Raw genomic sequence first — 13426 nt, 5'->3', positions numbered from 1 at the left:
AGTGGGTAAAGAGATACCAAGGGAAGATAAAAGACTGTTTATGTATGCAACAACCGTGGCAAGAATTATTTTAGCCCAAAAATGGAAAGAGCAAGAAGTACCGACGAAAGAAAAGTGGCAAATGAAGATGGTGGACTCTGCAGAACTGGCGAAGCTGACAGAAAAAATCTGAAACCAGCATGATCAAGTATTCCAAAAGGATTGGAGTAAATTTATATGATATCTGAAAGATTATGGTAAGCAATTAACACCACTAGCTGGGTTGTCTGATGACTTGTAATGAGAAATTTACAGTCTTTCTATATTTATTTAAATTTTGAGCCATTCTGTAATGCATTTAATTAGAATTGGAAAACGTATAAATTGCAATAGTATAAAGGTTAATTTCGAAAGTCGTAAGGCGGGAGGGAAGGAAGTTGATAGGCTCTAAAGATGATGTGAATGTATAACATTAAATGGAAAAACAATTAAATATATGTAAGAAAAAAAGAAAGAAAGAAGAAAATCGGTGTTCTCTTTACTCCTCTTTTCTGCAGATATATATCTTCTGTTTTGGCAATGTGTACGCGTCCACCCTAGCTGCTTCTGGGAACCAGGGTTCAGATTATTTGAGAACATTTCAGAGTCTTGACTATTTGATTCTGACACTGCGGGTGGGGGTGGGCGAAGAGAGAGTCACCCCTTTGTTTTCTGTCGTCCGGGTTGGTGGGAATGGGAGAAAGAGTATGAGGAGAAGTGGGAGAAAGTGCAGCGGTTTGAATAATGGGTGAAATAGCAGTGGGTTCTTTTACCCCCTGGGATAAAAGCAGCACGACGGGTCTTTTCACAGCCATAGTCCAAAACATGGATTCCTCAAGTCTCAGCACCGCCCGTCTGGAGTCAGTAGCACAAGGAGGCAACAAAAAGCAAATATTGAATGTTAGATTTCAATTGAACAGCAAACAACGGGCCCTTTTTCTCTTTAACAAACATTTCAGGAGACTAAAATAAAGTGAAAACTGGAATGTCATGGTTACCCTGCGGCTGTTTACCTTTGCACATTTTTTCCTCTATGAAAACCTCTCGCTTTGCTGTTATATCTAATGACATTTTAAAAAAAAAACACCTTAAAATTTCTATAGGCCTCCTGCACTTTGGAACTCCCCGCATATTGAGACCAAGCAGGCGTCTTCACTGTACTCTTTACGACACTTGCTAGAAACATTCCTGATTAGATAAGCCTACCCAGATGCTTAGAAAGTTTTAATTTTAATCTGTTTCCGTATTTTAATTTCTGTATGTTTTAAAGCATGGTTGCACATTTTTCTTAATTTTGTTGTTTTATCTGTTTGTAAACCACATTGGTGTGTGTGTTGCTGTTTTTTTTTTAAACAATCAAGCAGTGTATAAATTTTATTAAATAAATAAATAAATAAATAATAGCAACGTCTAAATTTGCATCTATTAATATATTTCATGCAAACCTTCTGCATTCTCTTCAGTCCTTTTTGGGGTGTGTATGATCAATTCCCTCTCTCCTTGAGAGCCAGTGTGATGTAGTGGTTAAGAGCGGTAGATTCGTAATCTGGTGAACCGGGTTCGCGTCTCCGCTTCTCTGCATGCAGCCGCTGGGTGACCTTGGGCCAGTCACACGTCTCTGAAGTCTCTCAGCCCCACTCACCTCACAGAGTGTTTGTTGTGGGGGAGGAAGGGAAAGGAGAATGTTAGCCGCTTTGAGACTCCTTAAAGGGAGTGAAAGGAGGGATATCAAATCCAAACTCTTCTTCTTCCTCTTCCTATCCCCCCCCCACCCCCGGGCATAAGTGACCACCCAATACAATCTATGCAAAAATCTGTAATATTATGGACTGTTTGAGCATCATGCAAAACTGCGGTGGAGGTGAAAGTGATTTTGCATCTGCCTTGGCAATGTCACACAGAGGTATCCTGTCTGCAGAATGCTCTTTTCTTTTTCTTATCCAGGCCTGCTGGGGTGAAGCCCAACCATACATAAATAGTACTGAACTCCTGAGTCACACCTTGAAATCCCCCTGCCAGCTCTTTCTCTCTGTTCATGTGAATGCAGGCTAACATAGAGTAGCAACAGCCAGCCAGCACAGGTGCAGCTAGCAGGAAAATGTACTATAATATTTGAGCATTTGCAAGTTGACGCACTCACCTCACACACTTCCAAGCACTATTCAGAGCAATTCTGTATTTTACTTTACAACTGTGAAAGAAAAGGGGTGGGGGAGCCCAGTCCTTTTGTTTCTTCCATAGTTTTTGAAGTTAATTGCTGCAAACAGGGATTTCGCTAATCTCAGGGAAAGGGCTGGGCCGCTTTCGAGAGGAAAAACCTTGATAAAAATTATTTCGGCTTACAAAGGAACTTTTATCAACTCCTGTTTCCTCCGGTGCTGCTGATATCTGACAAGGTGGGTGGGGATCTGGAACATGAAAGGCTTATCAAAAGGAAAGACAACTTAGGTTTGGGGTTGAATCCAAAGCACACTGAGCTTAATATAAAGACGCCCATTCATTTTGAGCAGCTTTATGTTACGCAAAATGGCTCCCACTTCCCAAGGGCAAATTGGAGAAGGGCATTGTTTTAGCTTTTTCCTTATGCCACGTTCCACCTTGTACTGTTGTACGCGTAGTCGGATAAGTTGAGCTTGTATCAAAACGAAACTTGAAAGCGTTCTAGCACAACTTGCCTTACACGACTCAGGACCGCAAAACCTCCAGGACTGCCTCTCCCCATATAAACTGACCTGGACTCTGTGTTCATCTTCTGAGGCCCTTTGTGGGCCTTCTACATGAGAGATCCAGAAGGTGGCAACACAAGAATAGCCCTTTTCTGTAATGGCTCCCCATTCGCGGAATGCTCTCCGCAGGGAGGTTCGCCTTCATTACATTTCTTTAGGTGACAGGTGAAAATGTTCCTCTTCAAACATTAATATGTTTGTGGAAGAGGGAGGGGTTATTGTTTTGTTGTTTCTGTTTCAGCTATTTATTTGTGCTTTTATCTCATGTTTTGTGAACTGCCCTTAGATCTTTTGATGAGGGGTGGTATATAAATCTAAATAAATAAAATAAAATCTGAAGGCATTCTAGAATCTAGCTTAGCAACAAACACAAAGGCGTTCCAGAACACAGCCCAGCATAACCATTGTAAAATGGTTTAATCATGAGCCTCCATTACAGTAAAGATAACGAGTGGGGGAAGAGAAAGAATTATCCCCCCACTAATATCTCAAGGACCAAAAGTTCAAGGCATGAACGAAAGCTGCTGGAGGAATTTTATTTTGCTGTTCTCTCCCCCCCCCACGCCCCACCCTCAAGCAGCTGATTTCAATGGAAAAATCTGGCTGCCAGTTCAGATTTTAACATATGCTGTTTTCCTGACAGGACTCAATTCATTCAATATGATCAGCTCTTCTCTTTAAAGGAGAGGAAAGGAGGTGTCAGGGCTCCATGGTAGATCACCTGCTTTTCACACAGAAGATCCCAGGTTTGATTTCTGGCTCTCCAGTTAAAAGGGGATGAACCCCTAACCGCACACCAGGACCATGGCTCAGTCTCTGGAGAGATCAAGGACTGTCTGTGTGTTTGTGGTGGTGCATGCACTTGTGGCAATAGCGGTCAGTGCAAAAACTGCAAAACATTCTGCAAATGCAAGCTCCGCAGAGTTGCTGTTCCTGTGGTCTGGTGAGCTGCAGCAGCAAGTGTGCCCAGGACTGTTATCTGCCGAGATCTCCCTTCCACCAAATGCAGCTGGTGCTGCTAGTGAACCTCCTTTGGCTCTCTGAGTGCTGATCTGTATATCTGATTGCCAGCAAAAAGTGTAACTTAACTGACCATTGATGTATTTGCCTGTATGTGTTCCTGTAGCTTTTAGATGTGCAAAGACTCTGGAAGGAAAGTAACAAAAGCTATGTGGAAAATAATAAAAACTGTATGTATGTAAGTAAAATCAAGCAAGCAAGCAAGCAAGCAAGCAAGCAAGCAAACAAACAAACAAACAAACAAACAAACAAGAAACACACCTCTGCCAGTGACCCTGGAGAGCTGTTATCAATCAGAACAGGCAATAAGTTCAGGCAATTCCTCCCTGTGGAAATCAGGGAAATCAACAACTATCTGACTTTTAGAAGACATCTGAAGGCAGCCCTGTTTAGGGAAGTTTTTAATGTTTGATGTTTTATTGGGTTTTTACTATACAGAAAGCCAGCCAGATGGGCGGGGTATAAATAATAAAATTATTGCTTTTATTATTTTTATTATACTGACCTAGATTGACAAAGGGTCTCCTGATCAGGCAACCTCTTAGGTTTCTCAAAGTCTTTTTTTTAAAAAAATTTTTTTTTATTGATTTTCCAATAAAAAACATCCAATTAAATATCCGATCATAACACTTCAATTAAAGATAAAAAACTATAATAAAAAGATCAAATTATAGTCCAAATTGTATTAACTAATTTCTTGAGGTTCCCCACAGACTGGGTCTCTGGAGCATATCTCCGCATCTTAGTCCTGCTTCTCGAAGTTTCCCAACGTCTTTTGAGATGGCTGCTGAATTATGTGAAAGATTGTGTAGAAAGCAGTGATATAGAAATGGTCATTAATTTACTTCTCGCTCTGAACATTTCTGTAACTTTCAGGGAGTCAGTCATCTCTTATTGCGGGGGATCCCCCCTCCCCCAAATGTGGGACATTGGTATCATGATGAAACTAGCTTAATGCATAAATGGAAGAGGAAATGATGTTTACGGGGTGGGGCAGGAAATAGAATGATAAAATTCAGGGTAGTGTTTGCCCTTACTCCCTTTCCCCATTAACCTGAAAAGAATTCTGGTTAGTTAGTTATGTGGAATGCTATCCAGCTGACACAGACTAGTTCCACTGAGATTAGTAGACATGACTGATTTAAGTCCACTTATTTCAATAGGTCTTCTCTAAGTATCATATAGTAGGACAAATATTATTATTGAAAGTTTTGAGTAGGATGAATATTATTGTTGAAAGTTTTGTACTAAATATCTTCTTCTTCTTCTTTGCCAATCACTTGTAGCTGAGGAAGATTGTCTTCCATAAAACCAGTGTTGAAGCAATGATTCCTCAACATCAACTTCGTTGGACTGGTCATGTTTTGAGGATGCCTGGTTATCGTCTTCCAAAGCAACTACTCTATTCTGAACTTTAAAATGGAAAGCGTAATACTAAATATATCAGTGGTTGGCACAGAGGAATTTTTTTGGTTACAAATGCAAATTCATATACTAGATACAGCTATTCCTAGAAATGTGAAATAATTATGGGTACTTATTAAAAATAGATGATGGTTGATCGCATAGGGGTACTTAAGCTCTGTAAGATTTTTATTTTGCAATAAAGCTTTTTAAAAGGCTTATTCATTCAGTACTGGTGACCACTTTGCAACCAGTGCCCATTGGCTTTTCCCCAATGTAAATATCCAGAGTGTGTGGAATAACAATTGGGACTGTAAGAGGGGGGCAAGGATCTAAAGCCCCACTCCCTTCACACCATGAGGCTGATCTGGCTCAGAGCCCCCTCCTCCCCCTGAGTTGGTTATTTGCTAAAGAAACAGAAGGATATAGGTTTATGTACGCTACAACAGCAACAAGAATACTCATTGCGAAATACTGGAAGACACAAGATCTACCTACCAGGGAAGAATGGCAGATGAAGTTGATGGACTATATGGAACTGGTGGAAATGACTGGCAGAATTTGAGACCAGGGAGAAGAGTCGGTGGAAGAAGATTGGAAAAAATTTAAAGTATACTTACAGAAACATTGTAAAATTAATGAGTGTTAGAAGGATGCAGGGATGAATTAACATGGTTTTAGTAGAAATGCAACAAAGAATTAAGTAAAAGTTGATTGATATTGGGTTAAATTGAAAAAAATTAAGGTTAGATCGTTAAAACTATAGAATCAAAATTGAGAAAGATGGGAAGAACTTGCTGAAATAGTGAATTGAACTAGAATACAAAAAAAGGGAGGTGTGAGGAGGTCGATGAAATAAGTTAAGGAAAGGCAAAGACATGGAATATTGGATGTGTTTTTTTAGCTTCTTTTTTGTCTGGGTTTTTTTTTGCTGTATTATTGTATGGTTTTTATATGTTTTATGTGTTTTGTTATTGTTTTTTTTCTACTTTATTGTTATTTCTTTTTTTCTTCTGTAGCTTTTAATTTTTTAATAAATATCATTAAAAAAAAAGGAACAGAAGGATATAGGAACAGTCTGCTGGATCACCTAGTGCAGCATCTTATTCTCGTAGTGGCCATCCAGATGCAACAGCTGTTTCCATCGGCTGGCATTCAGAAGCATTATTGCCTCTGACCATGGAGGAGAACATAACCATCAGACTTGGCCGCCATTGCTTACTAATGGTTAGGTGGAAATTCAACCATACAAGGGCAAGCCATGTGACACCCATGGCTGGTAGCTAGTTTGACTCTCAAAAGCCCAGCTATTTCCAGTTTGATGGAAGCAGATTGGGGGCTTGAAGAGACCACGTATCTCTGCATCATTCCCACCCCATCATTCTTGTCTCATCTTCAAGCTGTTGCGGTTGGTGCAGGGGTGCCATGATCTAAGTAAGCCCGACTTCATGCTGCTGTCATGAGATAACAAACTGAAATGATGGACTGCGATAGTAGTGATAAACAGTTTGTCTGCAAATTTACGCAATGAGTAATGCAATCTATAACCATATCACCGTGTGGGCTGATTCAGTTTAATTCCATTGCGTGGGTCATTTTGGATGACTTTGCAAATGTGTATATTATATATGTACACACACACACACACAGAGAACTTACACCACGTGCAGCGTTAGAAAAAGCAAAAAGCTTACACATTCCAGTTGTTAAATGATGCAACATCCAGGTGGATATTTAATGGGCCATAGCAAATCTTGAATGACACGGCAGGCTCCATAAATAATTCCTTCAAACAGATAGAACAGAGCCCTTTTTATGAAGAGCTTTCTTCATGTGGCAGCCATATTTCTGCGTAGTATTTTTAGCGCTTCCCAAAGACGCGCACATGTGACTGGCTTACCGGGTTTGATTAATAAAACAAAGAGACTTAATCCAGACCACAGCAGCTCTGAACATTACACAGAGGGGCTTGTCTTAAAAAAACACATCACACGAGTCTGGCAGGATCAGACCAAAAGCGCTACCTAAAACAGCTTTCTCTTTATAACAGTGCCCAACCAGATGTCCTTCTGCAAGCTCAAATGCAGAGCATGCCATTCCCCTCTTGTTTGTCCTCAGTACCTGGCGTTTCTAAGATAAATTATTTCTCTACATGGGTGTTCCAGTTATTTATTTTTCCCTTTGTTTATCACAACCATTAACACAGTGGTTTCCAAGCCACGTGATGGAACAGAGCCTCAAAAGTGGGGCATAGTGGGGAGGAGGTTGGCAGTAGGCTCAGGACTGGCCAAAGAAGATTCCAACTAAACATCAGGAAAAACTTTCTGGCAGTAAGAGCTGTTGGACAATGGAACGCTCTCCCTTGGAAAGGCTGTGGACTCTCCTTCCTTGGAGGTTTATAAGCAGAGGCTGGATGGTCAACTGTCACGGATGCTTTAGCTGAGATTTCTGCATTGCAGGGGGTCGGATCCTTTACAATTCTTTGGTTCTAAAAGGAAAGATAGCTTTCAAAGGCTCCTTTTCTGTGTCCAGACTAAGATGGAGGTGCCCTTTCTTGGAACAAGAGAAAATGTCTGCTCAGCAGCTGCACCCAAACTGTAAAATACCTTGACCTGTGGTGGCCATTTGCCCCCTTTCCCATGCCATCTTCTGCCTTAGGTGAAGACTGTTCCAGCAAGTTTTTGTTTGCCTGGCAGACAATTTTTTTATAGGGTTAACTCTATATCTGCTGAGCTCCACTCCAATATTATTATTATTAACTGACAAATTTACAGATATTTGGTATAGTGATAGCTATTAGCTATGATAGGGTTTCCCCCCCTTAGTTTAATTTTGATTTTATCTTTTGTGTTTCTTTTGTGACCTCACTGAGCATTGCTTAAGCATATACATCACACAAAACATGTAAGGGTGAAGTCCAAAGGTGTCCGTCTGCCAGTGAGTAGGACGCAAGCAATGTAATGAGCTCTCCATCATCCCTTACAGATCCTCATATACCCTCAGTATTGGTTCTAGGGCTTTGGGGAAGCGAATTTGGGGAAGGCTTGGAGCTTGAAGAGGAAGCTTGAAGAGGAAGCCCCATCACATGGCATTGGAAGTTGCCCCAACTCTTGCACTATTGCGCAGAACAGGTAATTTGTTCAGGTGCAGCTTTTATGGCCGGGTGAGAAACACCCTCTTCTCCACAACTGTTTGAAAGCCCCCTTTCCTGCTTTGTACCCAAAGCAGGCTTTGGGAAACACCCAAGCCCTAAATGCCTTTGAAAGGCACGGGGCTGGCTGCCAAATGATGATGTGCTTAGGATCCGGGTATCATTTAACTATCACACAAAATGCCTTTGTGCGCTTATCCCACTTCTTTGCTTTCCGGCTATGAAGGCATTGCAAAACTGTACACGCAAAAAGTCCATCACCTCAATCCCCAACATCTCTTCTTAAAGGCCTTTGTTGAAAGACTTTCCTGCAAAGGCTTCTGGAGAGAGGTGGGGGGAACCCTGAGTGTACAATATATTGACATGTTGGCTCTCTTTCATGTTGTCGTTGGCACTCGGCGAGAAAGCTGTAGGAAGCATGGCTTTCCTTTATGAAAGCGCTGTTGACTTTCCCCTTCCAAATTGTGTTTACCTATTGACTAATACTGTAATCTAGTTCCTTGCTATAGTCCTTTTACTCACTGAATTGGCCGGTTGAATCCTTTCGTGCAAAAGCCCTTATCAAAACACTGCCGTCTTATAAAATGGTGCAGGATTATCCAACACAGGGCTCAGTCAATGTTAGATCAAGGGTTCTTAACCTTTGTTAGCTTTCCTGGGCCACAGGGGCGCCAGATTCAAGGGGCCAAACCCAGATGTGAGTTCCTTCTCCTCCTTCTCCTGACATGGAGGGGAAGGAGGGTCAAAGTAGCTTCCTGCCGGTGGCGTTGCCAAGACGAGGCGTAGGAGAAGCTGGCAACCATTGAAACCATGTGGCTGCCATGTTCGGCTCCGTTCCCAGCTCCTCCCGACATCTAGACATCACGTGTGTGACACTGGGATGTTTTGACGTCATGCGGGCAACGTTGCCCCTCCCCAATTACCCTCGCAAGCTGGCGCATCTGCCAAGCCAAATCCATGCGACCCTCATGAGGTTTTAAACATTTTTTTATTGGAACGTTTCTGGGTCACCTTTCATGTGCAATAACAAGGCGGTTTATGAAAAAAGAACAGAAGTACAGTGGCAACTCGGGTCACAGGCACTTCAGGTTACAGACGCTTCAGGTTACAGACTCCACTAACCCAGAAATAGTACCTTGGGTTAAGAACTTTGCTTCAGGATGAGAACAGAAATTGCGCAGCAGTGGCACGGCGGCAGTGAGAGGCCCCATTAGCTAAAGTGGTACCTCAGGTTAAGAACAGTTTCAGGCTAAGAATGGACCTCCAGAACGAATTAAGTTCTTAACTTGAGGTACCACTGTACATTGTAATGGCAAATTCAGAATAAAATGGCTGCTGATAGGTCAAATATGGAGAAACTCTGCCCTTCCAGATGTTGCTGAACTACAGCTTCCATCATCCCTGACCATTGGCCATGGTTGCTAGGATGGAGGGAGTTGTAGTCCAACAACATCTTGGAGGGAAAAAGGTTCTGCAGACTTGTGCTAGGTCAGCAGCAAATATGCTGCAAAGAAGCCAACTGGTATTGTGTGTCATGGCTTTCCTCCCAACTAATGCTGCAAATGATTTCTATATGGGAACTCATAGGCACTGGTATTATGATGCTGGTATTTGATTGGGGGAAGGCAGACTCCTTCATAGGCACCTATGCAAGATTTCTTCCCAGTGCAAGGGCCAGCTTCCAAGGAGGAATTTCATGCCTGCTCTGTTCCCATTAATTATCTGTTCTCCCGGCGACACGATTTGCAATTTTTAGAAAAATCTAAATCTGTTTGGAGCTGTTAAGAGGCACCCCTATTCCCCTCACTGAGCTACGATTCTCAGAATTGGTGGGGAGGGGTGGACTGTTAGGCCACTTCAGAAATTTCAACAATAGAATTGTAGAGCAAAAAGGGACCACAAGGGTCATCTAGCCCAACCCCTCCAATGCAGGAATCTTTCTGCCCAATGTGGAGCTCAAACCCATGACCCATGATCCTGAGATTAAGTGTCTCACACTCTACTGACTGAGCTGTAGCTCTGAGGGGGAAATAAAGGTCTCCTTTTAAACACAGGGTCCCTTACCTTAATTTTGAAGAGGCACAATATCTGGATAACTGTACCATATATGCTTTCTGAATATCAGAATCAGTTTTTTGGGCTCTGGTTTTGGTGAAACGCTCTCTAGGCATCCTTGCACAAAGCTGGTACAATGAAGAGGGCAGATTTGGTGGAAGGCAGCGGTTCTCAACCTGTGGGTCCCCAGAAGTTGTTGGACTACAACTCCCATCATCCCTGAGCTCTGGCCTTGCTAGCTAGGGGTGATGGGAGTTGTAGTTCAACAATCTCTGGGGACCCACAGGTTGAGAAAGGCTGGTGGAAGGTAAAGAACCAAGAGGTAAAGAACCAAGCCTCTGAATTGCCTGTTGTTGTAAAGCACTTTGGGCGAATGCACTGAGCGGGGGTTGAATAAATCACGCGCAAATTATGCTGGAAGTGGTGCAAACAGGTGCTAAAGGGGACTTAGCAGCTGTCACTCAGGCAGTGCAGTGTGGAGAAGAACCAAGAGAAGTCATAATTGGAGTGAACTTTCCACTACATCTTTGGACCGCAGGAGTGAGAATGAGATCATGCTCTATGGCTCCCCTAAAACTGTTAATCCTCCCAACCTCCCAGGATGCTTAATCTCGCCTACATATTACTCCTGCCGTCCCCACTGATGTCAACCAAGCCAAAGCTTGACTCACCCCACGGCTGACCTAGCTGTTCTTCGTTACAAGCGTGCAGCGAGAGGCATGCGTCGGATACTGAAAGCTACATTTCCTAGAAACTCAAATCCGAGGCGAAATGCTAACAGCAGAACCGCAGCGTGACACCCCTACTATGTGCAGCTGCATGACCTAATGCAGAATTTATTACAAATCTTTCTGTGCTCTCATGAAAGTATGACCTCCCTTCTAACCTTCTGGGACAGCTTTTCCCAACCTGGTGCCCTCCATGTAATTTTGGGCTACAGGCAGCTGGAGCTGATGGGAGTTGTAGTTGGGAATATATTGAGGGCACCAGGTTGGTGAAAGCTGGTTTGGGGCTAGGGTCTCTGAGCAGGGGTCAGCCAGGGCTTCTGAGTAATACTTGGAAGCAGGGCATGGAGATAACACACCTCCCCTATGATTCGTCCCCTGCTCCTGATTTTTAGAGGTCGAATTAACGTATGGGAGCTGCAACTAGAAAATTGCAGTGCAGGGCGGTCTTGTTCGGTGTTTCAGCAAGCCAGCCATGCCCTCCTGAAGGACGCGCCATTCCATGCCCCACTCCCAATGGCCAGCCAGCATTCTGCTGCCACTGAGCATGCCCAGTCCTGTTTTGGACTGGAATTGTTTGGGAGGTTTCCTAAATACTTGCATGGTACTTCTATGCTCTATGGCTCCCCTAAAACTGTTAATCCTCCCAACCTCCCAGGATGCTTAATCTTGCCTACATATTACTCCTGCCGTCCCCATAGAGAGCCAGTGTGGTGTAGTGGTTAAGATCAGTAGTCTTGTAATCTGGTGAACCGGGTTCACGTCCCCGCTCCTCCACATGCAGCTGCTGGGTGACCTTGGGCTAGTCACACTTCTCTGAAGTCTCTCAGCCCCACTCACCTCACAGGGTGTTTGTTGTGGGGGAGGAAGGGAAAGGAGATTGTTAGCCACTTTGAGACTCCTTAGGGTAGTGATAAAGCGGGATATCAAATCCAGACTCCTCCTCCTCCTCCTCCTCCTCCTCTTCTTCTTCTTCTTCTTCTTCTTCTTCTTCTTCTTATCTTAGAATTCCCTCAAGTCTATTGATTAGAACATAAGACAAGGCTGCTGGATCAAGGAAAATGACTCATCTAGTCCAGCATCTTGTTTTCACAGTGGTCAACCAGAGGACTATGGGAAGCCTGCAATCAGGACCTGCGCACAACAGCACTCTCCAAACTTGTGATTCCCATAAGGTTGCCATGTGCCAGAATGTCCACGAAAATCGCCAGAATGTCCACAAAAATCTGGGCGACGGCAGCCCATGTCAGCAGCGTTGTTTTTGCAGATGATCCATAAAAATAGCTCAAAAATGGCAAGTTTTGCCCAAAAAGCTCAACAACTTTGGGCAAAACTAAAAATATTGCCTCTGATTGTTAGAGGCAAGTGCAGCTATGATGGCCAATAGCCCAATCCTCCATGAATTTCACTCATCCTCTCTTAAAACCATCCAGTTTGTTGGACATACCTACCTTCTTAGGATGATGATGACACACCTGAACACCAGAAAGAGAAGGAATGATTATATGTAATCTCTCTTTGGGATTCAAACCCCTTTTGCTTTATTTTTTTATTTTATTTAAGAGGATTTATATACCCCTTAATCATCAAAACCTCTAAGCAGATTTTACATAACATGTGACACATGCATGTTCAATTCATTCGGATCTCTGTGAAAGCGGTGTGAGTTCTTTCAAGTGTGCAAGCTCATCTTAGACTTTCTGAAAGAATGAAAGAAGAGTAAGCAGCTGTTTGTGGGACCGTACTTTTCACACGTAGGCGATACTCTTATTGACACAGGTGTGCCTGCCCTGCCTGTATTGGCACAGGGCTGCACCAGATCTCTAGTTACTTTCTCTCTTTCTCTCTCTTTTACCACCAACTGTGCAGAGCTACTAGCTTAATGGTTCTGGCACAGTAGAGATTCAGATGCACTTCATAAAATCCCCCAGCCGTGCTTGGGCATCTGGATAAAGAAATACAAAACGTCTGAGAAAAACGGACATGGAGAAAAAACCCTATGGGGGAAAATGATAATCTCGCATGACAGTCTCCGACTGATTTTATTTTAGACAACTGCATAATTATTTTTAAAAGCAATTTGCATCCTCTTCTCATACGGGGCTCACAGTGGTCTATCATTTGGGGGGAACTGGTCAGATGTACACCTGCTTAGCTTCAGCCGTCATCAGCTGCTCCAGGACTATTTTATAGGCCCTGACAACACTCTCTCTCTCTCTCTCTCTCTCTCTCTCTCTCTCTCTCTCTCTCTCTCTCTCTCTGTGTGTGTGTGTGTGTGTGTGTTGTTAAATAAACCAATCCATGTTATTTCATGCTTGCCAGAACAA

This window comes from Podarcis liolepis (genome assembly GCF_965112155.1).
Source record: "Podarcis liolepis genome assembly, chromosome: 2".
Taxonomy (NCBI): Eukaryota; Metazoa; Chordata; class Lepidosauria; order Squamata; family Lacertidae; genus Podarcis; species Podarcis liolepis.
This window is presented reverse-complemented; position numbering follows the sequence as displayed.